This window comes from Balaenoptera musculus, chromosome 4, assembly GCF_009873245.2.
Source record: "Balaenoptera musculus isolate JJ_BM4_2016_0621 chromosome 4, mBalMus1.pri.v3, whole genome shotgun sequence".
Classification (NCBI taxonomy): domain Eukaryota; kingdom Metazoa; phylum Chordata; class Mammalia; order Artiodactyla; family Balaenopteridae; genus Balaenoptera; species Balaenoptera musculus.
The window spans coordinates 51205063-51228680 of record NC_045788.1 but is presented as its reverse complement, the minus strand read 5'-3'; the positions used below and the strand labels follow the sequence as shown (position 1 = coordinate 51228680).

The window sequence follows — 23618 nt, the reverse complement described above, 5'->3', positions numbered from 1 at the left end:
AATAAAATACCTAGGAATCAACCTACTTAAGGAGACAAAAGACCTGTATGCAGAAAACTATAAGACACTGATGAAAGAAATTAAAGATGATAACCAACAGATGGAGAGATATACCATGTTCTTGGATTGGAAGAATCAGCATTGTGAAAATGACTATACTACCCAAAGCTATCTACACATTCAATGCAGTCCCTATCAAACTACCAATGGCATTTTCACAGAACTAGAACAAAAAATTTCCCAATTTGTATGGAAACATGAGAGACCCCCGAATAGCCAAAGCAATCTTGAGAAAGAAAAATGGAGCTGGAGGAATCAGGCTCCTGGACTTCAGACTATACTACAAAGCTACAGTAATCAAGACAGTATGGTACTGGCACCAAAACAGAAATATAGATCAATGGAACAGGATAGAAAGCCCAGAGATAAACCCATGCACATATGGTCACCTTATTTTTGATAAAGGAGGCAAGAATATACAATGGAGAAAAGACAGCCTCTTCAATAAGTGGTGCTGGGAAAACTGGACAGCTACATGTAAAAGTATGAAATTGGAACACTCCCTAACACCATACACAAAAATAAACTCAAAATGGATTCAAGACCTAAATGTAAAGCCAGACACTATAAAACTCTTAGAGGCAGAACACTCTATGACATAAATCACAGCAAGATCCTTTTTGACCCACCTCCTAGAGAAATGGAAATTAAAACAAAAATAAACAAATGGGACTTAATGAAACTTAAAAGCTTTTGCACAGCAAAGGAAACCATAAACAAGACGAAAAGACAACCCTCAGAGTGGGAGAAAATATTTGCAAATGAAGCAACTAACAAAGGATTAATCTCTAAAATTTATAAGCAGCTCATGCAGCTCAATATCAAAAAAAAAAAAAAACCCAATCCAAAAATGGGCAGAAGACCTAAATAGACATTTCTCCAAAGAAGATATACAGATTGCCAAGAAACACATGAAAGAATGCTCAACATCATTAATTATTAGAGAAATGCAAATCAAAACTACAATGAGGTATCACCTCACACCAATCAGAATGGCCATCATCAAAAAATCTGCAAACAATAAATGCTGGAGAGGGTGTGGAGAAAAGGGAACCCTCCTGCACTGTTGGTGGGAATGTAAATTGATACAGCCACTATGGAAAATAGTATGGAGGTTCCTTAAAAAACTAAAAATAGAACTACCATACAACCCAGCAATCCCACTACTGGGCATATACCCTGAGAAAACCATAATTCAAAAAGAGTCACGTACCAAAATGTTCATTGCAGCTCTATTTACAATAGCCAGGACATGGAAGCAACCTAAGTGTCCATTGACAGATGAATGGAGAAAGAAGATGTGGCACATATATACAATGGAATATTACTCAGCCATAAAAAGAAACGAAATTGAGTTATTTTTAGTGAGGTGGATGGACCTAGAGTCTGTCATACAGAGTGAAGTAAGTCAGAAAGCAAAAAACAAATACTGTATGCGAACACATATATATGGAATCTAAAAAAAAACAGTTATGAAGAACCTAGGGGCAGGACAGGAATAAAGACGCAGACCTACTAGAGAATGGGCTTGAGGACACGGGGAGGGGGAAGGGTAAGCTGGGACAAAGTGAGAGAGTGGCATGGACTTATATATACTACCAAATGTAAAATAGATAGTTAGTGGGAAGCAGCCAAATAGCACAGGGAGATCAGCTCGGTGCTTTGTGACCACCTAGAGGGGTGGGATAGGGAGGTTGGGAGGGAGACGCAAGAGGGAGGGGATATGGGGATATATGTATATGTATAGCTGATTCACTTTGTTATAAAGCAGAAACTAACACACCATTGTAAAGCAATTATACTCCAATAAAGATGTTAAAAAAAAAAGGAGAGAAGATGGGAAGAATGTGGATGTGCCATGTTAAGGGTAGAAAAGAAAAGGAGAAAAAAAATAAAAGGAAGGTAATAGCAGAAAATAGAGAGACAAGGAGTAAAAAGAAATACCTCTGCACTTCCCTTTTCTAAACCATCTGTGGTTTCCAAAACGTCTGTGCACCACTGGATACTGTATTTTTCTGCCTCACAGTAAACATGGTTGTGGCCATAGAATGGGGAAGGGGAGTTCTCAGGATTCCTTCATTGTGACCAAACAGGTCTGCCCCTTCAGCATGATGTTCATTCACCCTCCTGATGATGATGTGATACAAGAGATGATTGCTGAAGGATGCAGCAGCCCATAAAACTAGATAGATATAGATAGATGATAGATAGATAGATAGATAGACAGACAGACAGACAGACAGACAGACAGACAGACAGATAGATAGATCCCAATAATACAATGCTAAATTCTGGGTCACCATATTCCCCAAGTGAAAAAAAAAAATTAATGTACTTCTTGTACACTGTTAGCTGTAAAATATACAGATTTCAGTCCTTCACTCTTCCAAACTACATACCCAGATAAACTGATGTGAGTATTATACAGAAATATAGTGCTTGGGTTTCGAGATCCCTTTCTGTGAAGTTCAAAGGTTTATTATTTCCAAGTTAAATAAACTCAGCAGAGACAACCATAATAATCACACCTAGTAATAGCTAATATTTATTTGATTTACTTATCCTTATGTGTCACGCTCTGTGCCAAGCACTTTATCTATATTCTCCCTAGACCTCCAAATGCTCCAAAGGTAGAGCTATCCTTACCTTTCTTTATAAATAAGGGAACTGAGGCATACAGAGGACAAATGACAGATGGTGAAGCTGGAATTCACAGATAAACCCTCTGACTGTAAGCCTATACTCTGAATCACTCCACTTCCTGACTCCACTAGAGGATTCTACCTTCAGCTCTGCTGTATTCAACAGTACCCTACATTCATATAGAGCTTAGTAGTGTATAAAATACCCTTTCAGACTTTGACTCACTTGATCCTCACAACTACTTTGTGAAACAGGCAAGGATATGTCGTCTTCCCCATTTCATGGGTAAAAACTGAGCTAGGTTAAGCAGCTTCCACCAATCATTAATATATGGCAAAGTTAGGACAGGACTTATATGTACATCATCCAACTCTAAATGCAGTGCACTATCCACTGCATCAAGCTCTTCTTCATCTGACTTCTAGGAACAACCAAGATTTGACTTCACACTGTTAAATTACTTGTTGAGGACTAAAAAAATTAAGGATCAGAGAAAGAGATATAACGCCTGTCAATTGCCTTAAATTATCGCCCCCTCCCATCCCCTGCAATCTCCTAGATTTAAATAGCGATCCCTATATAATAGGGAGCTGTAAATTTGCCTATTTTGCATTTGACAAAAGAGGTTTTTGCTGAAACATTACTTGAAGGTCCAGAATTTAACTATATACCATTGAGTTACTATAATTATTTGAAGCAATGTTAAATCAAAGTATTTGAAATCACCCTTTAATCACAATTAGCTCAAAAAACAAATATGGTTTTCAAGATACTCCAGGTGTTCTGACTTTGCTTTGATAAACATTGAACCAAAGACCAAGGAAGAGTTTTGTTCACTTTGCAGTTTCCTCCTTCAGTGCCCCTTGTCTCCTTCTGCATCTTATTGTGAGTTCTTATTTCAATTTATTTGTTTAGGAGTTCCAGGTGAATTTCTTTGATGGAGATTTTCATATGTGGATGTCTTAGGGCTTCTCCACTGTTAATTCCCAAGATTCTTTCCCATGTCAGACTTCCTATTTCCTACTGTTTATCTTTTTAGGTCCTACACCTTCAGCCTTAACACCACTCACTCCACCCCTTGTGGTCCAGCTCAGCTCCAATAAATCTGACTTCAAAGTGAGACGTTGACCCCCAAATCCTCCTTTCTTGCTCTCCCCAAAGACATAAATGTGCAGGTCCTTTTCCTTTCAAGGGTTTTACTGCTAATCACAGAGGGAAACTAAGAGTAGTACAACACACAATGTCATTCTAATTACTTATCTAAAGCTCCTGATTTCCCTCTGAGGTAGCAAACTGAGGCCTCCATGTGCCCTCTGCTAAACAAAGTATAGCAGTAATTCTGGGAAGATTAGAAGAAAAAAACACTGATCCCTTAAGTCCATTGCTATCCTAGCTGCCTGAAGATTGCTCTTTTGCCAGCCCAACTCAAATATCACCATCTAATCATTCCTGAGCAGAGACTGGGCCTCCTACTTGCCCTGCCCTCTGCCCTTGCCCAGCTTTTTGCATACTACCAATAATAGTACTGTTACAGACTGAATGTTTGTGTCCCTCCCAAATTCATATATCGAAACCTAATCACCAATGTGATGATATTTGGAGATGGAAACTTTGAGAGGTGATATGGTCATGAGGGTGGAGTCTTCACAAATGAGATTAGTGCCCTTATAAGAGAGATCCCAGGAGACAGTTGTCTGTGAACGAGGAAATAAGCCCTCACCAAACACTGAATCTGTAAGTGCCTTGATCTTGGGCTCCCCAGCCTCCAGAAGTATGAGGAAAAGAATTCTGTTGTTTAAGCTACCCAGTCTATGGTACTTTTGTTATAGCAGCCAGAATAGAATAAGACAAGTACTACATAATAAGTACCTCCTTTCTCACATTCAAATCAATGTTCAGGAATTCCTCTCTCTTTCTCTTAAGCCAGTGGTACAGCTACCACGTTGCTGCAAGACATAGCTCAGGGTCAACAAGGTGTGAGGATGACCATTTCAGGTCCTACATGCCCCCTTCTCTGGGCTTCCTGTTCTGATATGTCACACATCCCAATGAAACCTAAGAATGGAGATGCCACTGAGGCACTTTGGGGCACCCTCTCTGTGCAAAGCTCACACCAACCCCTCTGCCATTGATGGCTGCCTTCCACACTATCGCCACTGATGCTTTCTCCCTCATCCTCTTCCAAGGAAGAAGAGGTCTCTTCCTCCCTTCTTGCCCATGGAATGGGCAGATAACCTGATATCTTTAGATCCAGGCCTCCCCACTTGACCCGTGGCCTCGGCCCAGAACTTCTCTAGACATCTGGGAGCCAAGGCTCCCTGAGGAAGTGCTAATGGATGTCAGCTAGACTCCTGGCAGTTGGCAAAATTCCTTTGGATTCTTTCCTCAGTAATGGTTCCTCTCTCTAGATTTGGAAGTACTATTTTAAAAATGAAATATAAAATAGACAGAGATGCATTGGTGGGTAGATACATAGATAGATAGATAGATAGATAGATAGATAGATAGATAGATAGATAGATAGATAGATAGATAGGTGATAGATAGATAGATAGGTAGATAGATAGATAGATAGAGAGAGAGAAAAAACAACCAAAAAATAAGCGATACATGCTTCTTTGACTCAGAGGCAAATTTGTATGACTAAAGTCCCACAGGCAGAAGGACATTAGATCAGATCACATTAAATACCCCCAACTACCCTCCCTCAACCACTTCCCTCATAAACAGATTAAGTATGAGCAATTTATCAGGGGAGCAGTTTGGCTGGGGCGGCAGTGCAGGAAGACAATGAAAGACTGTTATAAACAAAGAAGGATAAGTACTGCCAGAGAGTCAAGTGCAACTAATCTTCTCTCTCATTTTCTCCTTTCCATCTGTAGCACAAACCACAAATAATCCAGTACTGTCTTGAAGAGAATGACTGTTACCTGGAAAGGAACCTAATAAAGCATTCATTGTCAGCATTATGCACTGCAGACTTTACCGTAATCAGGTCAAGAAAGTGCCATTACATGAGCATGGAGATCATTTTACTTTATAGAATCATTCTTTCTTGTGATTGTGCGTAATGAGATTTACCTGATGCTGTCAAGGCTGGGGGGTGCTCAGGAGTATTAAGAATAAAGCCCTTTTGTTCAAAGAACTAAGGCAATTCTCCCTTTCCAATGTTTTTATGATTTGGGTTAGAATTGGCAAAGTTAAAACAACAGAAGACCTAGAAACCTCCCCTCCAAGAACAGACAGTTGGAATCAATACATTTTCCTGAAATATCTTGTCAAGCATGGTATTAAAGAGACTATCTTGGGGGCTTCCCTGGTGGCGCAGTGGTTGAGAGTCTGCCTGCCAATGCAGGGGACACGGGTTCGAGCCCTGGTCTGGGAGGATCCCACATGCCGTGGAGCAACTGGGCCCGTGAATCACAACTGCTGAGCCTGCACGTCTGGAGCCTCTGCTCCGCAACAAGAGAGGCCGCGATAGTGAGAGGTCCGCGCACCGCGATGAAGAGTGGCCCCCACTTGCCACAGCTAGAGAAAGCCCTCGCACAGAAACGAAGACCCAACATAGCAATCAATCAATCAATCAATCAATCAATCTTTAAAAAAAAAAAAAAAAGAGACTATCTTCAGGACTGTATGCATTTGACTATCTCTTCATAAAAAAGGTCAGTATGCTAATAACGTTATGTGCCTTCTATTTTCCTTTCAGTGTACAGATTTTCTCTTCCCCACTATGGGACTCAAAGACAAGCTTACCTGATGTCCTTAAAGCAACCCTGGTTCTACTGTTTTACAACAAAATCTCTAGTGCAAATATGTGTGTGCATGTGTTTGTATGTGTCTGTTTGCATGTGTATGGGTGTGTGTGAGAGAGAGACAGGGAGTGAGAGAGAGAGAGGATGTGTTTGAGCATTGGAATGTGCATCTAGAATTTTATCCTTCATCTTTGTTTTTCATAGCATCATTTACATTACAAAAACAGCAAACTGGCATAAGTTTCAAACATACAAACTTGCTGATAGTTTTCTGCAAAGGGACAATGGCAGGATCAGAGAGATACCTCTTGCTCCAAATACAATTTAACATTTTGAAATATGATTTACTTTCTGGACTACAGCCAGGCAATTACCATTGGCAAATACTTCAAGTGGGAGAAATGAAGTGGTTGCTACTAGTCCCATAATTTGGAATTGCTGCTAACAGATTTTATATATCATCAACTTTTCTGCTATTCTTTTTTAGAAGATACAATAAAGTCTTAATATTCCTGCATTTCAAGCTTAGTGTCAGCTTTGCTGATGCTTGAGACAAAACTGTGTAAGTGGCTCCCTCTGGTGCTGCTACTAGCATTAGTTTTGGGGTTTTGGGGGGTTTTTTTGTTTGTTTGTTTGTTTTTAATATTTACAGCCATAGATGTAAACCAGATTAGCTGCTGGGAAAGGTAAGTAGAAGCCCTGAAGGCCTGCATCACTAGAATTGTCTCTTGGAATACAATTCCACTTGGAATAAAATTAGATGAAGGGTGACATCCTTTATGATATGGGAATAGACACAGTTTCTTCCTTGGCCTTTTTCCTTCACTTCATATACACCAAAGAGAACTGCAAAAGGTAAAAGAAAAGTCATGTTCACTAAACCCTGGCCAGATACCCCCATCCTTGTTCCTGAAATTCTAATGCCCCAAGAAACTTCTTAAGTACTTCTAACAGACCTCCATGCGACCATCAATTCTCTAGCCCTGGATTCCACTTTGACTTGTGGCCTACATAGTAGTGATTGGAGCAAACATGGGATCATAAATAGTCTGTTGCAAGAGGCAACTGAGGGCTCCAGAACAGCATCTCTTAATGGCAGTGGGAAAGAAGCTAGCAGAATCTCCTTTCATGGCTGCGATCCATAGTTGTCTCCAATGATTGCTTTTTCAATACAAGTCCTACCCACAGACAGCCAATGGTTGAAGTCTAGGCTCCTAGGTCAGTCTCCACATTGTAATGCAATGGTGATTAGTCAAAGGCAATCTGCAATCTTCAGGCTCTCCCATGTTGATCTTGTCCTCCTTTCTCTCCAAGAGGCAGTACATCCTCCCTGATATATTTCTCTAAAGCACAGCATAGCTTCCACCATCAGCCAGAATGTTAATGCATTATCACTCTGTACACTGAGAAAACAAGTGACCATATGTAGCCTATGCCAGCGAAGCTCTAACTGTGAAGAACAATGGCTCTGAGTCAACAACAGAATTAAACTACTCCCTCTTGTGAAGCTCTTCTGAATATTTTAAGTGTTGCCTTGAAAGTGTGGGATTATGTGCAAGCATAAACATTAGCTTAATGCAATTTTTTGGTACAGAATATGCCAGAGTTTAAAAATCAGAAATGAAATGCAGAAAATAACTTTGGGATAAATTTAATTTTTTTTCATGTGTGATTAAAACATGATTGAAGAGGCATACTTTATGTATAATTAAAGTTGCTTTGTAATTAAGAGATTTAAGCATGTATAGAAAATGATACAGCTTAGTTTGGAGATTTTACAAAGGCGCCTATTAAACACTCACTCCCTAGCAAGCCTGACTCAAATGTTTTCACATTCTAATGCTGATAGAGTCCTTGAATTTTTTTTGAAGCTGCCAATTTCACCATTTCTAAATGCTTTACCTTTCCTTCCATGAGCTTGTAAAATAAAAACAGCACTATCTTCCTTGCATTAGCCAAAACAATGATGTAGAACACTCTATGGCCTAATTTCAAAGGCTCCAGAGGCAAAAAGAAAGATTCCCTGAATGTCTGAGACCGGGTCTGACTTAGCTTTGCCTTCTCTACTATGCCTAGCACTGTGTCTAACCTGCTGCATAAAAAAATATGTATCAAATGCCTATTACTGAGTAAGCAGAGAGTGTGTTTGTATATATTTGTGGAGGGTTATCATGGTAATAAGAATACTTTTGGACGTTTTTTATCTGCCAGACAAAGGTGCTATAATACATTATTTCATCTAATCCCACAATAGCCCTATGAAGTTGACAACATCAACCCTTTTGGACAGATACATAAACTAAATTAAAGAAAGTTTGAAGACTACAAAGAATAACGCATTTTGTACTACCTTGGCAACAGGATCACCTTTGGGACTAAAGAGTGGGGCAGAATAAGTTCATTTTCCTCAGTCTTGTTAATTTTTTGCCCCTTTCCCATGCCCCAGTTCCTCAATCCCCCACCCTCTCCAAGGATTGCCTCTTGGACTCTCTCTAGAACCCTAAAGCATTCTTCTGGTAAGCACCTGGCATGAACAGAGGCTTCATCTCACTGGAAATGGTCCTAGTTTAAACTGATCTTCCAGGCCTTCCTCATCAATACCTGTCTATTTTTTATTTCATCCATTTTAGCCAAGTATCACATGGGGGAGGGAAAAATTCAGACAAACATATTTGTACTAGAGTGTTAGTTGCTGACATTCATAGTTAGGAGGCTTTTGCAATAGTCCCAAGGTACAATGGAACATTTTTAATTTGAGTTTTGGTTTTCGATACAGAAAGGGAACCACAGAATATACTGCACGGATCAGGAGTCATGGGTACAGGGGTAGGAGGCAGGGGAGAAATAAGATTCATGAGGATAAGAAAAACATAAACAGACTGATAGATGGATGCTGGGTTAATCTTCCCAGTGTCCAGGAACACATTTCCTAGTGTCTCTCCCCTTTCTCATCTAAAGAGTATATGGAATATTAATAACCTTTCCAAGAAAAGTACTTGTTTCTTCTCATACTTTCTGATATCAGGTAGTCATCTACAATTTTCAATTAAATCAGATAGATAGATACATAAGCAGACAGGTAGATAGATAATAGATACACACACACACACACACACATATATAAAACTGTTTTGCAAGCTTAAGTATAGCAGATTTAAAGCATATTGCAAACTTAAATATGCTCTTTATATTCTATCTCCCTGATAGAGGTTTCCATTCCAGTGATTATGCCCTCTTTCTGCCCTATACCAGCATCACCTCACTCTCTTGTTCTTTATGGGTTTGCATGGTACAGACAGGGCCCAGGAGGAGAGGTGGTTCTGTGAAGCCCCATGCTTCTTTAGAGTTTTAGAGAAGACTGGTGAGGGAATGACATTCTAAATTGAATACCAAGACTATTCCCAGCATATTTCTGACTGGCAGAGTCGTAATGCACCGATTCGTGAGAAATTATGACCATGTGTATGGAGTTCTGTAGAAAACATGCTCATGCTCTTCTGACTGATTCCGTCCTTGTTCCCTGGGTGCTGGTATTCTACTCACTGATTCACAAAATGAGCTGCTGTTTTTACAGAGTGGATTCAAGGAAAGTCAGGAGAGACATGTTGATTTTCTGTGAAATTTAGTAGAAACTGAGGAATGTATCTCACTTGAAACTGCACCTCCTAGACCTTAGAAATGTTACAATTTTTTAAGTGATGATGAGGATGATTGCTGGGTATTAAAAGGCAGATTAGCACCAACTAGAGCCTCTCTCCCTTAAGCAAATGGGACATTTCAATGATAAGTGTCCTATAATCAGCAGATCTGGAAGGACTGAGTCAAGCATTATGTTGAAAGGGAGCTTGGGAAAGAAGGTATGTTTGGAGAGGCAGAGTGTTTCTAGTACTTCCTGGGGAGAGGGTACCCAGGTTAGAAAACAGTATCTAGGCAGGCTATGATAAGAATCTCCTCTTTTGATGACAAACAATCAAAATCTCAAATGGATTTGTTATCAATCACTTATATGCATAAACACATACTCAGAAAGTCATATTTTCCATTTTAAATAATTTAATTTGCTTTCTGGTAGAAATGAGTTTCTTCTTATATGAGTAATATGAACCAGTTTTTCCAAGGACCTGTTTATCTCAGGATAAGTATATAATTTATATTTCTGATCTGCATAGGTCCTAAGCCAAACTACTGAACACGGAATGAGATGAATTTTCTCAATGAGTACATTTCTTTCTTTTCTACAGTAACATTTCTGTGGATTGGTATGTTTTTTGGTTTTGGTTTTGCTTTTTTCCTTTTGAAAAAATCTAGAATGACCAGTTATCTCTGTAACATGTCCTATTCTTAATTTTTACTGCTTTTGTTCAAGCAGTGCTTTACTTCCTCTTCTTCTCCATTCATTCATTCATATCCCAATCTCCTTCAAGTAACAGTTTCTTCACTAAGCCTTCCTAAAAATAAAACTCTCTTCTTTCTATCTTCTGACAATTATTGCCTATACTTCTAAACTAATAATTCTATAATCACAGATATACATCATATATGATTCTGGTATATGTATTACTGTCCTGTATGTAAAACTGATGCATGAAAATATTACATGAAGATTGGGATGTTCCAGTCCAAGTTCTATCATTGTATGTACTGAGCAAGTCATTTCTTATCTCAGCCTCAGTTTTGCCACCTGCAATCTAAGAAGGTTGCCCTATAATTGCCTAAAACAAGCATTATGGCCCATCCAGTTTCTCAGCTGGAAATACCACTGAATATTTATTGAGAGCTTTAAAAATGAATTGTCCTCTTTTTAAAACATGTTTTACAGATCATCTGGGGTCAAAAATTGTGATTTTCCCCTTTAGTCATAAAATAGTGATTGCAAAGTAAATACAATCTCAACATCCTATTTTATGGTCTAAGACTCTACCATTAAATAATATTCTCCATGTTAAATACTAGTATCTTGAATATTTTTCTTATGGATAAATGGACCAACATAGAGGATTAAAATAATTAATTATTCAATAAAAATCTACTTTCTTGCAGCAATATTATATCTCTATCTTACATATTCCATGCTTTAATTATTTTAAAAGAGAGCTTCCAGAATATGTAGTTTAAAAAAATGGGAAAGGTTTCTTCATGCTGTATAAATCAACTCACTTTTATGGCAAAATGGGTAGGTAAGAGGCAACATCATGTTTTCTTTGTGGTGACTACAGCTACAATGAGAGAAAAGAGAGTGGGACACCTTTGGAGAGCTTGTTATTCATCAGAAAGTAAGCACCCAGCTTTCTGACCACTTAAGAGCAGTGGCAATTTTCAAATACAATACAGAGAAGAATCACTGTTGTCTGTGGAATTGCACAGTAAGAACTGTCAAGATATATCCACAAATAGTAGCATCTGACTGATCCAAGCCAAGACTCCTCTTCCTTTTATTCATATTTTTTAAAATCAGTAGTATGGGGTTGAGTAATGATAAAACAAAAATTAAAAAAAGAAACTTCATTTTTACCTGCTAATTTTCTCCTGCTTTTTACTGATGACTCTCTTTTTAAGCAGAACATTTATATATAGTGATAGTTAATTCCTTGTGGAAGTTTTCTTTGTTCTTGATGGAAAATGCATTATCTCCTTGCCTCCTCCCACTTCTACATCCTTTATTTGGCTTTGATTTATTCTATAATCTTTCCATACCAGTATGTTTGAGAAGAAGGGTCCTCAGTTTTAACTCTGTTCTTTTGAAACTTCTGCATTGCTTACAGTTGTTTTAAATAACAAATAAGATATGCATGTTTAAACCTCCAAAAAAGCTGTATAATCTTAAAGATATACAATACATATTGTATATCTTAAGCCTACCAGTTTAGAGTAACGCATCTCTATTACTATATATCTATATAATACCAGCTTAAATATATATATATATATATATATATATATATATATATATATATATATATATAAAATTATAAACATTCTTTATTACTGATAATCTTTCCCCAAAACAGTTCTGAGACCCAAAAGACACATTTATTTTCAATTTGTCCAACTATATATTTTAAACACTGAAACCAAGGCCCAGAGAGATGAAGTGAATTACAGGAAGCGACACATATAATTATTAGAAGAGTCTGCTCTATAAACTCAGGTCTCTTGATTCCTAGTCTTGTGCTTTTTTCATCCTACCATTATCCATCTGGAAGACTAGCTACATTTTGTATATTGCAAACTGGGAGGGTAAATAGAGAATAAAAAGGTTTAGAATTAGATTCTAATCACACTCTCTAAGAATTACGTATTATTCTCTCTTATCCAAAAGCTTAGAGATTAATTAAATAGTTTGGTTAATTAATTATCATTATGCCATTAGCTTGTTTAAAAATGAGGACACATATCATTAAAGTTGCCATATTTCATTAACTCTGACACACTATTTTTTAACCTTTAATATCTCTGAAATCAGGATGCATTTTATAATTCCTTATAGCCAAGCAGTAGTGGAGGCATAGTTGCCATTGACTTTGTATGTGAAAATTGGTTCTATTTCTCTTGCCACGACCAGACAACCATCACTCCTGATGTTTTAGGACAATTGAAGGAAGAAATATGAGATCTGGTTGTTGTCTGAAAATCTTCAATTGTCACATTCTAGTAAGATCAACAAAACACCACCATCAAAACTTTCAGAAGGTATCAGCTGCTTGAAGTGAAATCCTGAAGACAACCATGAAGTATTCTTAAGAAAGGGTGTATCACCAACACACACAGACTACTGTTGGGAAAAACATGGATACGGATATGACTCTGAGTCAAAAAAAAATGATTCAAAAGGGTGAGAATCTAAATAGGACAAAAATTTTTGAATTCTTAAACCAATGTGTTCATTAATGTACTTTTTATACATGCATAAGATTAATATATTAGAAAAATCTACATCTATTTAAGTCTAAATTGCTTTTTGTTAAAGTATAAAATTCTAAGTGGTAGGAAAGCATTGTATAACGATTTCATTGGGATGCTGCTTCTTTCTAAAGCATACATAAAATAACGATGTGTCCTGCAGTCAGTGGTACCTTAGTTTAAATGAAATATTTGTAAAGTATTCAATAAAATTAAGCATTTTATTCCCTAAGAGAAGCCTCAGGAACTTGCAGTACCTTAGGGTCAATACTGTAAACCATAATTATTTCACAGTGGATAGGCTGAAGTACAAGACACTGCTAAGTCCAGTGGAGAGAAGGTCAGACAGATGCCTAGAACAAGCCCTCCCCTCGTGGTCTTTACTCGATACAAATGTGCCCACTAAAATGTGAACTATTTAAAACCCAATTTCACTCTGTTTTCACTTTCAAATATGCCTTCTTCAAACAAAAAGGAGAAGCATCTGTTTCTGACCCCAAACACAAATGGAGTTACTAATTATCATTTTAAGTTTGATTCAAAAATCAGTTTCCCTGGAGGCAAGGAGCCCAGGTCAGAGGTGGTAGCTGTGCTGCAAACCGCTTCAGGCTTGGAGCCTGAAAATAGAGCACTGACGATGCAAAGATGTGACTCTGAACATACATTCTGAAACGCCAGGGGTAACAGAGAAGATTGCCAACGACCACAAAATTTGCTTTGGAACAAAGAGAGAAATCAGATCCATTCTTTTCTAGTTCACGGTTCTTTTACCGTGTAGCTTTGGTGTTAAAGTTTAATTGCCCCTTTATAATGGGGAGAAGTTATAGGGTAGAAAGGTGGTTATTGAAATACTGAGGATAGAGAGTAAAAAAGTTGAAAACCAATTGCTATCTGGTCATAGAGCAAAATACATATAATGACTTCAGCTATACATCCTTCACCTACCCTGCCTTAATCTTCCATCTGTCTGTAAAACTACAGTGTGCATCTCTCTCAAATGGCCCAGGCATCACTCACATCTCCTTTCCCTGAAATCCTATTGTACATGTTGATGGGAGCATAATTCAGAGTTTATTGCACACAATACTGTCTTATTTCTAAACATATATTCTTTCAGGAAGAAAACATTTATTGAGTGATGTATGACACCATTCATTTTTTGTACATGTATATACACATGTACATATACTTCCTTCTTCCAAAAATAATTTGAAGCAGCTTATGATAAAAAGCCCAAATACAATCAAATCTTGAATCAAAGTTTAAGTTTTAAAATGGATTCAAATAATGAAACAGGGTAAAAGGAGACAATTCAGGACCTCTTTTTCAACTGAACACAAAACTGGCTCTGAGCTTCCATGAAGTCAGACCAAAAATAAATGAAAATAAGGCTTTCTTTGCTTAAAAAAAAAAAAGACTCATAATGTTTAATGAGATACTGGCTTGTGAGCTAAAAATTAGTTCCCTCTCCTAGACTCTCCAAGTAAACAATTATCAAAAGCAGGGAAGTAATTTTAATTGGGCATAACTGATATCAAGTCCTTCTTCATGAGAATAACTGGTAACAGCGTTCAGTCATTTCTCACATTATTTGTGATTTATTAATATAAGATAATATGACAAACATAGATGACCTATTTAGTAAGAAGAACATGCTCTGCTTTAACTATGGTTTCCGTTATTATGATACAGTTATAAGTTGAAAATGTAGGGTTTTGGATTTATACATGGAATGTAGCATAATAATTCTCCAGATAACATTGAAAAAAAATCTCTGGAACATTATGAAAGCAATCATTCTATATCAGAAGCATGCAGCCTGACATGTGGACAGTTTATGTCCATGGATCCAAAGACTGTTTAATTCTTGTGTGTATGAGTGTGTGTGTGTGTGTGCGTGGGCACGTGCACTTAATTCCAGTGTAGACATTCCATATTATAAGAACTTCAAGGAGGTCAGGGCATGATGTTTATGGCACATCCTATTAGGTACCCTAGGTTACAACTATTGCCTCCTTCCTGTCAGTTAACAAGAGCTCTGATTTTGTCTAAGTGTAACACTGCCATGTCTACAGGGAAAGCAGACCTCTCCTCCAGCCCCTGGGGAAGGACAATGATTGATCAAAACCAGTCATGCAATGTATTATCTCTTTGCCAGTGATTAGTTTAGGAGTGGGATGTGTCATAGCTTTAGTCAATCAGGCATAAAGGGAAGTTTGCTGATAGCTTCTGGAAAAAAAATTTCCTTTTTTGATTAAAAGAGACATTTCCATGAGAAGAAGACTTCCTCTCTTCTTTTTGCTTTGGGTGGGACTGTTTGAAGAGGTAGTGTTTGGCTTGGTGGTAGCCATATTGTTTATCTTGTTTCCAAAATGGGGAGCCAAGAGAATTACAGCAAAGCTGTCCCAGAGCTGTGACATCCTTGAACTGTTGAGGTAGCCAACTGTGGACCAGTATACCTCCATAATCCTTGTCCTGAGAGATGATTCTTTACTGTTTAGATTTTTAATTGGGTATTCTGTTGCTTGCATGCAAAGGTTTCGTAACAGACACCATATTTTATATATCTATATTCTACACAGACATGAGCAAAAATTGGCATTCAACAACCTCATGGGAAAAAATTGTATCAATCAGATAAGATCATTGGTCATCAGGGCGATATTGATATATCTTTGTAAGGCAGAATTCTTCCTTACAATGGTAAACTACACTGAGGTAAATAATTGAGCAACCGAATTTAAAGTTACTATAGTCCATGCTAATACACCTGTACAAAAAACCATTATTTTACCAAATGCCATCACTGGCATGTGCTATCTTTATACATGCATTAGAAAAGAGTATTAAAACAAAGATCTGCATTTTCTTTCCTTGACAACATTTCTCATATGATTGATGACTAATTTGTAAGCATGAATAGCAAATTTTACTGCTTTATTCAATAGATTGAAGAAGACAGGGTGCGCTCTGACCAAAAAAAAAAAAAAGTTAGGAAGAGTAAGATGCCTCCATTCTGCCGTTATTTTCCAAGTAAACTATCATCCAGAGGAAAAATAAAATCACAGGATTATCACAGTTATTTTATGAATATTTAGCATGTGAAAAAATTATATCTATCCCCTTTTATGGCTATTTACTTTTTCTTTACTTTTTCTCCTTTCTGAAATATTTAGGTGAATTTTACATATTCATTTATCCTGTCACAGTATCAAACACTTCTAGTTTCCAACCCCGAATCAGTTTCCCCTTCTTTTTTCACAGATTCTGATTTTCTTCAAGGTAGTGGTATGCCAGAGGAAAAACATGTTTCCCAACCTGCAGGCTACCGAGAAGTAGTGATTTGACACAGTTCTGGTAGGTATAGAAGTCTACGGGGAGAATGTCCACATCACAAAAATGACAAAATGCTCAAGGAGAAGGCTTGTTTGGTCCTTTCCTCTCCCTTTTTTCTTTTTTTAATCTCATAAAGAGCCCTCTACCATTTATTAAACAAAAATCAAACAGATCCTCACCACCACTGCAATGCAAAAATGGGGAAGTAGGAAACAAGGAATTTCCTTCCTTCAGACTCTAGAGTAATCATTCTCAAGTTCTCAACCCAGGAGGATTTAACCTCTAAGGGACATTTGGCAATGTCTAGAGATAGTCTCGGTTTTCAGAACCAGGGGGGTGAGTGGGTGGAGGGTGCTACCGGCATCTAGTGAGTAGAGGCCGGCAATGCTACTGAACAGCTTCCAACATACAAGATACTCCCTCCACAACAAACACAAAGACTTATGAGTCCCACATGACACCAGCGCCAAAGTTGAGAAATCCTGAGCTAGAAAACCCTTTGTTACCTTCCCTTGCCCCCTCCTTCTTCGGGCCTAGAAAGCAGACATGATGCCAGAGGCACAGCAGTAATCTTATGACCATAAGAAGGAAAGCACCTAGATGATAGATGAAACCTGATTCCTTGTTTAAATGCTTAAGCAACTGTCTTCTCCTGATTTTGTTTTAATAATGTGAGATAAATAAATCCTTATTTGCTTAATCCACGGTTAGCCAGATCTTCTGTTGCCTCATAGCCAAACGTATTTCTAAATAATACATTTATCATTCACTTATGGTCTGCTTTATATTTAGACGTGGAGCTAAGCATTCTGAATGAAACAATAAATTAGGTATGGCTTCTGACCTCTGGGAACTTACTCTCCAGGGAGGGAGCCAATCATCATCAAGTGTGAAAGGTGGGGGACTCCTAGCATGAATAACATGTTGTGGGAGCTCAGAGTAAGGACAGCAGGGTGACAGAGAAAAGACCACTTTAAGGAAACAAAGTGTTTTCCCATCCTACAGTTGGGGTATATGTGTTGGGGGAGAGGGAGCTGGGAAGTAATCCATAAAGAAAGACTAGTATAAGAAAAGCATAGAAGCCGAAAATGTCAAGTAGTATTGGGGAAAATGGTAAGGAGGAGTCAGGTGAATGGAATGCAGAGTAAATTGGGGAGGAGTTCCAGGTGGAAGGTGTTTTAATCTAAAAAGGAAGGTTGGGGAGTAAATTGTGAAAAGACTTGAATGCCCTCAGAGGTCTAGATATTACCATCCAAGCTATAAAGAGCCATTGGCCATGGTTGATAAAAGATCTGCAAGACCAGACCTGTGTTTTAGAAAAAAAAAAAACATAAATGTTTGGTGAACTGGACTTGGGTGATTCCATTTACAAATAATTAAATATAACTGAGGAATCACATCTTTCTATTTACAATCTAATAAGATAGAAACAGACACCAAACTTCACTTCAAAATAACTTGAAAATGTAGCAGAAGTGTATTGTTGAACTGTTGCAGTTTCCAATGTTACTGTTAATTCCAATTGTGTTTTGCTTACAGAAACTACAAATTATATTTGTTCGATAATTCATAAAATAATTCCTTTGTGTAAAAATTTTAAAAAAGAATTCTAGAAATAAAAAATTACTATGCTTTGCTTTTAAAAAAAATGTTAGAAATGGTTTGTTTCAGCACATGGAATTCCAGAGAGGTATTTTTCAACTATGCCTACTACATCAATATTGCCCCTCAAAAAGTTGTCAATAACATTGGAGCTTAGATTTATTTATATCTGTATTCTCTAGTTATAGCTACTTAATTATCCTATAAAAATTGTATCTAACTAATTTAAAGAAATTTGAAGGAAGATATAGACCCTGCCACTGGATAACCATGTGTAAATAATAAGAATAGAATAAAATACGAGAATTTCAGGGTTGGAAGAGACTTTAGAAAGTCAGGGAAGTCAGCCAACCATGCAAAGAGTGATCAAACCTTCAAACACTCTGCCTGCAGCAAATGGAGTTCTCAGCCTACCTTCTGTGAGTATATATTCCACCCTCAATTTGAAAACAGTTCAGACATTTATATTTGAAAATATGTTATACTTAAATATAAAAGGAAAATTTCACACAATGAACCGCCACTAAGGGAATAAAAGACTGACAGAAAGTACTTTGGAGTGGGAGGGGGGAGACTATGGAAAGGAGAGTTGCTTAAGAGGACTTTTCTGAAGCCCACACTGCAGGAAGTCTAGTACAGTCGGTTGAAAGACTGACTCCCTCAATTTTTGCTTACGTTAACAGGATTGGAAAGAGTAACTGTAGAATAGCAGGCTTACAGAAAACAGTTACTTCTTTTAATCAAACCATGTAATCAGAAGGCCTGAGTAATAATTAACTTCCACTTGCTATGTGAATCACTCCGCAGAGCAGGTAGACTTGAGATTCATTCTCTGCCAAGGGCACGGTAAACTTAATGTTTTTGTACTTAACACTTAATATTTTAAGTACGTGCATGGCCCTTGCTTCTGAGTTCATTTCAAAAAGCTGGTGTTCTGCTAGGTTACAATGGCTGATTGAAATGCCGAGACATTTTATACGTTTTACGCTCAAACACATGCACCCACACCTTTCCTTAGTGATATTTTTATACCTATGGTCTTATTTATCATTAAGCACAATTAATTTTTGAGAAACACATAACTGTAATTTTCATGTAGAGCATGATCATTTATTTAAGCGAAAATAGTCTACTGTAGTTTCAGTATAAAAAGAAGAAAAATGAGTATATTGAGTACCTATAAAAAGGCAGAGTAATAGATACAGGGTTAGTGCTCTGATTCCATGTTTTCTAAGTCCTACATGTATCACTATGGTCCTGGAAATGAAAAAAGAAAGAATACCTTTGCGGACGCCAACTGCTCGTGATTCAGAATAATCACAAATATTAAACACAGAATTTCCCTCATCTTTATAACCCCCTAACAACCTCTTCTGGAATAAATCATTCCTAATTGAAAAATCTCAACCTAAATAATTTTAAATTCACTGCAGGTGGCTTTTCATCTCTACTCCCAAAGCATTGTGCTGGCCGGTCGGGAGCCAAGGGAGAAGGTCGGCAATGTTTGGACTACCTTCTCTGCCCAGGGGACTTGATTGCCCCATAATGCATAATCTATTAGCTGCTCATCGCGGGGATCTACCGAGTGACCTCTTGACTCGAACCAGGCACATCTGAAAACTACTTCGCAGGAAATGTTGTGCGGAAGAGCAACTTTCTTATTCCCGTCAAACTCCGAGGCGGAACCGGTCCCGGAACGAGCCGGAGGGCCTGGGAAGAGAGAGCCCGAGGCTGGAGGCAGCTCCTCCGCGCTCCGCCCCGGCCTCAAGCAAGGGTTTTCTCGTGGAGGCGGCATTGTTCCTCCAGCAGCTCAGCCTTCGTGTTTCGCCAGGAAACCCTCCCCGCTCTCTCGTAATCTTTTCCCTATTGCTTTGGTACCTCTCTGCCGATTTCTCGGCTCCTGGGCTCTGTGGTCCCTGGACACCGCTCTAGGGTGAGACGCTGCAGCGACTGGGGCGCCGCTCTAAGGCGTCGGAGGCGACTGCACTCGTCCGCCCGAGCTCGGGCGGCGTGCGCGCCTCATTCTCGCTTCCTCCCTTCTCTCCGGGGCTCTCCGGCTCCGACGGGCTCTCCCGGCCTCTTAGCCCGACTCCGGCTCGCCTCCCCCGCGGTCTCTCCTCACACCGGCGCCGCGCGCGCCGCGCGCGCCGCGCGCTCAGCGTCGGCCGCCGGGTCGTCGGCGCGCTGACACGACGCCCCCCCGGCCCGCAGACCCGGACTCGGGCTGGAAGGGTCAGGGCGCCGCGGGAGGCGGGGAGGAGGGGCGAGGCGAGCCGGGGCAGGTGGGGAGCGCGGGGGGCGGCGCGAGGGGGTGGGGGAAGAGAGAGCCCAAGAAAAGAGAAGATGCATCTGCTCTGAAAGCGCCAAGGAAGAGAGGACGGAGGGGGCAGGAGCGGAGAAGAGCCGAGAACACCCACCAGGAGGGGTGGGCAAAACGGAAAATTTACAAAGTGCCGGGACGAGAGCTGGTGAGCGGAGGAGGAAGGAGGCTGAAAGGAGAAAAGGAAAAATAAGGGCAAGTTCCCACCTCTCCCCAAAAGGTCGAGTCTGAAAACGCTTCCCAAGAACAGAGAGAGTTAAACAGGGACTGATGGTGTTGTAAAGGGTGGGTTTAAAAAGCAATTAAGTGTCGTGTAGTTTTTCCTATACTAGACTCAGCTCCATCCCCTTCAACTCTGGTAAATGACCCTCCAAGTAAATGAACTGGCAGTAGGCAGAAACGGAAGCTGAATTTCCTCCCCTGTGGAGTCCTCCTGAGATACTGGCTCTTCTTTAAATGAAAATAACCACTTGGGAGGTTCCATGACCCCCAGTGCTAAAGAAAGCACCCAGTTCATGAAAGTTCATTATTTTTATTGCCTTTATTTTCGTCAGAGGATAGAGGTCCAGGGTTGGCACCAAGAAATGTTGAAAACAGCTATCGAGGTAGCATTCTTTTTCAAAACGACAAAATGGGCTTCCTAAAACAGCTAAAAGGGGATTGGGAAACTCAGTTACTCTGCTGGGGGGTGGGGGGAGGGAGGGAGGGAGAGAAAGAGAGGGAAAGAGAGAGAGAGAAGAGAGGGGAAAGAAGCATTTAAACTCTAACAGACGTCTACACCTCCAGCAACCCTCTCCCCCCGCCCCCGCCCCCGCCCCCGCCCCCACCCAACGTAACTGAGAAAGGGTTAAGCTTACGGAGGAGGGAGCGGGGCAGGGTGGGTGGAAGGTGGGGAAGAAGAGGGAGAGAGGCAGGGAGTAGGAAGTTCTCGGCAATCCCCGGGATAAAGAAAAACACCGGAGCTCGGCGGACGCAGGAAGCTCCCTTACCTTTCTCTCTAAGCCCCGTTTGCACCTGATCTGCAACCATAAATATTTCGTGATGCTTAGTGTGCAGCCAAACGATGGCCGAATGTTAATTCTTCACTCTCCCTCCCCTCTTTAAAATACAGGCTCAAAACAATGTTAATACTGTTCTCGTTATCCATCGGCTCCAAAACATTCCGCTTTGTCAGGAAGAGAGACGAAAACCAAGCGCTTGGGCACGCGTATATGTATTTATATATTATGCGGTCGGTATATAAACATATATACGTTTTCTGCATATAAATCCAAAAAGAAAGCACCACAGATGCCTCTGAAAGAGGGAGGGGACGGGGAAAAGAAAAACTTGGCAAGCCAAATGTATCCAAAGATTTCGTCCCAGGAGCCACCTGCTTCAATATGAAGAATTCCCGAAAAGATTTAGAGGAAAAAAAATTAAAATAAAATAAAATACCCAAAACACACACTTGAAACTGGAAGACGCCTAAGACGCGTGGAAATGGAGAGGATGAGAAGAGCTCCCGAGGGTACAGATCCGTCAGCTAAGTGAGCAATCGCCTCCGAAAATCACAGGAGGGGAGGTGGCTGCAGATGCGTCCCCTGCTCCGGTCCCAGCCGCCGCCGCCGCCGCCGCCGCTGCTACCTGTAGACACGCGCACACACGCGCGCACACACACAGCACAACCTCCTCTCCCTCTCCCCCCTCTCTCGTGGCGTTGCCGGGTGCAGGAGTCTGAATCAAGCTAGACCCATCCTCCCGACCCCGTCCAGCCCCCTCAGAGCCACGATTCCCACCCCTGCCACCCTCTCTTGGCCCGGTTTGTGGCACAGCATTTCCCCGCCCCCCCGCCCCGCAAGCCCCCTCCCCGGGGCCGGAGCCACGATCTCAGTGGGGGTGGGCTTCGGGGGCGCGGGTCCCGCGGTGGCAGACTTGAGGCTGGCGGTGGTCCCTCCCTTTACAAGTTCCGCCCTCCTCCCTCCCTCCTCCCGCAGCGCCCGCAGCGTCCGCGGCGACAGGAGGGGTTAAAGGCCCCGGGCGTCACGTGTGACGTTCACTCGTAGGAGCGTGTGAGTGAAGCCGCACGGCCGCCGAGCCGCGAGGCCTCGGACGCAACGGGTTTCTCGGTTCTCGGAGTCCTTGTGCTTCCCTCCCAGGCGTTTTCTTCTTGGTGACTGAGAGTGAGGAGTTAGAGGCAACAGCCTTCTACTGTGTTTCTTCAGTTTCTGTTTTTGTTTTTTTCCCTCCCCCCCCCACCCCCTTGGTAGATCCCTTGCCACCAAACTCGCCCCTATTTTCTGTTTGCACCAGCTAGAGGCCGAGTAAGCTCCGAATTGACGTGTCGGTTGTAGTCTCCTATGTGGGAGTAGTGTAAATGCAAAGCCACTGCCTTTGGCCTCTTCCCGCGGGCTGCGCCCACATCTTCTGCCGCTGGATAGGTGATTTTTAAAAATTCATCATAGCTAATCAGTGTTGGCTTTTGTGACGGGTGTGACTCACTGTACCACATTGTTTACACCTACCCACCTCCTACCAGCTTCTCTGTGTGAATTTTAAATGCAAGTGAGTTGGGGGACAGGGGCCTACCAACAGAACCACTGAATTGATTGCAACGTGTAATAATAATAATAATAAAATTCACAAGTAGGAAATCCCTGGGAGAAATCCATGATACTTGGTCTTGAAAAGTGTTTTTTCTTGTTTAAGAGCTCGCTTCGTATTTCTCATTTGCATGTATGATTTAATCTGTAAAATTCAGGTCAAAGAAAGGAACTTTAAAATAACCAACACTTAGAATGCAATTGCTCTGAAGTATTACTCATTAATTTACTAATAATAATAAATAAGAAACCTAAGGTTCCAGAATATGTGATCTGATTTCTAAAAACGATCTGAAATATGACATATCATTCCATCTGCTTAAAAGGAATTCAGTACCACATTCTCCCGACATAGTTTTAGAATTCAGTGTGTCTTGTCATTTTTTTCCTTTTTTTTAGAAGTAACCTTTAGATGATGTG

At 40.2% G+C, this 23618-nt stretch overlaps 1 protein-coding gene across 1 annotated transcript in view; it reads right to left on the bottom strand.

Moving 5' to 3' along the window:
- Positions 1-20289, bottom strand: part of NLGN1 (neuroligin 1) — an 875473-nt gene extending 855184 nt beyond the window's left edge. Inside the window, exon 1 of the mRNA XM_036851598.1 lies at positions 20175-20289. The gene's annotated coding sequence lies outside the window, so the exon portion shown is untranslated. The remainder of the gene's footprint in view (positions 1-20174) is intronic.
- Between the last annotated feature and the right edge of the window lie 3329 nt (positions 20290-23618).